General features: G+C 39.5%; 1 long non-coding RNA gene across 1 annotated transcript; it reads left to right on the top strand.

Annotated features, from left to right (window-relative positions):
• The first annotated feature begins 527 nt into the window (after window positions 1-527).
• On the top strand, window positions 528-2568 carry LOC119376853 (uncharacterized). The gene is made up of 3 exons (XR_005180673.2): window positions 528-626; window positions 1402-1486; window positions 2421-2568. It is a non-coding gene; the product is annotated as an uncharacterized LOC119376853 (long non-coding RNA).
• The last annotated feature ends 439 nt before the right edge of the window (window positions 2569-3007 follow it).

The raw sequence follows: 3007 nt of genomic DNA, 5'->3' as shown, positions 1-3007 counted from the left end.
AAAAGTGTCATTCCATTGTAATTGCTTTTTTCTTTCTGGCACAGTTTTTTGAGTAGGATGCCCATGTCTGTGAGGTTACCAATAATGTATTCCTGATGCCTAGCATCTACACTGCAAAGGGAGAAGGTGTTGTTGGCAAGGAGGTATTAATGTAGGTAGTCAGTAAAATTTACACCCCTTTGCGTTGTAATCAGTCTAAGTCGTCATAACTGCTGATGCTGACTGTCCATACACTGTTGCAGAAAAGCAGGCACTTTTCTTGCTAATGACAAGTGTCTGCATTTCTAGAAAGTGTCTCTGCTGTATTTCTGAATGGTCAGCAGTGGCAAAAGAGATAAATTTTAGCATCATGAGCGATAGTACGTGGTAGAGTATTTCATTTGCTTTCCAGCTCTTTTAATGTTTATTTTTGTTGATTATAATAAATTAACTTCTTTTAGGCTACTGAAAAGTGGAGCTGCACCTGACAAAGATGAAGCACAGCGTGAATTTCCACAATACACACTGCCGCAGTTGCCGATTGACATTGCCCTGCATCTCCGAAATGTGAAAGCAGGAGATGTGCCGGACAACCTCAGGAAAAAGATAATTGAATGGCTTTCATTTAATCTGTCTTCGCAGACAATGTAAGTGTCAACATTTTACTCGTGTGTAAGAAAATTGGGATTGAATTGGAACGAGGGCTCGTCCTATAGTAAATGTTTTGTAATCATCTTTAATCACATGCTTTTATTTATTTATTTTTTGCAACTTTGTACTGCACCATGTACCTTGTGCATAATGTCAGTTATAAAATGAACCCACTGTGGTAGCTTGGAAGGTGAAGGTCATGCCACTAAGCTTGAGGACATGAGTTCGACTCCTAGCCACCACAGAGTCATGTCAATGGGGGCAAAACTCAAGAATTCCTCTGTACTTGAATTTAAGTGCACGTTAAAAACGGCTCGTGGTCAAATTTATCCAATAATTTAAAAACCCCAGGTGATCCAAGTGCGTCATAAGCTTGCACAATATAAATTTATTCGCCGCTATTTAACGCCCATAGTTTATGCGTCACATCTGCTGCCAAAAATTGATGTATGGTGCTGCATTAAATACGAGGACTGTTTTCATGAGCAAATTTAAATATGAAGTGCCTCAATTTTACTCCTTTCACTCATGATACAGTCATCATAAGGTTCCATAATAAGCAAGCACATAAAGAAACCAACATGCCTAATTAGGGGTGCAGGAGCCTTGTAAGGTACAACTATCTCTTTGGATTCATTCATCCAAGGAATCTCAGTTATGTTTGAGATTGTTTAATGGAAGCAGTTGTATTACTGTGGTTTTTCAAATTGTTTGTTTTTATGCACTTGTATTCTGCAAAGAAGTGATGTGGGCTTTTTTTTAAACATATAGGTACCCAAATAAGTTGTACAAGGTTGCTGCAGTGAGCCTTGTAAACGCCTACCCACAGCTAAGAGATAGCTCAGACTCTGGCCACGTAAGAAAATTTTCTGATTAGTTTTTATCATTTCAATTGTGTTCGCACATTTAAAAGGTTAGCATGTGCTGTCAAAACATTTGCAGCACATTGTAAAGTTTGCAGTTATATTTTCCCCTCAGCTGTTTGTACTTGTTTTCTTGTCATTGAGAAGACATGCAGTGGCCTCATAGTATGGCTCTTTGACTAGGTACAGGGTCTGTCCAGAAAGTAGTAGAACTGAATTCTTTTTTTTTGTGCCACTCAAAAACACTTGATCGACTGTGGCAACTTTCCCATAAGCCCTCTTGATCATGTCATGGGTCTCGTGTGCCGTTTTACCCAATTTGAAGTAAAACTTCACCAAGTAACACTGCTCCAACAAAGTTTATTGTAGGGATGACAAGGCACCTTGATAGGGGTTCACCAAACTTCATCTACAGTCTGTAGAGGCTTGGAGACGACTGGTGACTGGTGCACTGGTAGCCAAGTCCCTTCAGCTCAGGAACATTTCCCTCCTTCACCAAGTTTTGGCAGGAAAAAATCAGTCCTACTACTTTCCAGACAAACACTGTATTCATGTGCCAGCAGTAGCTCTACATCTGATATGCTACATTGCTATAACTTGCAAAAGCTAACTGCATGTTGACCTAGTGGTGTACCTTCATACATATAAGTAGTGATTGTTCATAAATATAAGTAATGCGTTAAAATCTGTACCATCATCAATGTCAAAAGAAACCTACTGCTGCCATAGTGAGAAGTGTGTTATTTCAGTAGGAACATTTCAAAGCATCATGGAAATTGTGCGAAAGTCTTTCGGAAGCTGAGGTTAAGCTGTGTGCTTGTCTCATCTTGGCTCTCTACTGTTTTTACCATTTTATTTGAAGCCAGAACACCTTGAAACCATTGAACTGTCATTAATGTAAAGACAAATGCTGCACCTTTATTCCAGATCTCCTGGTACATGTGCCTTAGAAATAAGTACAAGAACATGCGCAAGCGAATGCCTCCAGGATGCCCGGAAGTAGATGCTCAAAAAGAGAAATTCAAAGCAAGGAAGTTGGGCAAAAGCTCTGTCGCTTCCTCTAAAACTGGGTTTCGAAGACCGGTGAGGAGCTACACATTTTCATGCATATTTTATTTATTACATGGGGAAGTTTCACTTCGCTGTGCATTTTAGTTGTTGTAAATCACTTCATATCTTTTATGTTTTGTGTGTGTGTGGGAAAACTAAAATTCTGCACAACTTGCTCGCTCAATTCATTGTCTGTGCAATTTAAATTAATTGATTTGACCAGTCGCTATAATCTACTGGCCACCAGGTTATTTTAAATGTCTGGCATCTCACCAGATTTTTGTTGTCCACAAAAAAACCTAATACATCTTTTCTGCTGACCCAAAAAATGCGAATTCATTCCTAGTCGGGATGATCGCATTTTGATGGAGCAAAATGCAAGAGGCCAACTGAGTGTGTGATGCCAGTGCATGCCACACAACTCTAGATGGGTGAAATTATCCAGAGCCTTCTACTAAGGCATC

Source organism: Rhipicephalus sanguineus, unplaced genomic scaffold, assembly GCF_013339695.2.
Source record: "Rhipicephalus sanguineus isolate Rsan-2018 unplaced genomic scaffold, BIME_Rsan_1.4 Seq248, whole genome shotgun sequence".
Classification (NCBI taxonomy): domain Eukaryota; kingdom Metazoa; phylum Arthropoda; class Arachnida; order Ixodida; family Ixodidae; genus Rhipicephalus; species Rhipicephalus sanguineus.
The sequence above is the reverse complement of the archived record's forward strand: the minus strand, read 5'-3'. Positions and strand labels throughout refer to the sequence as shown.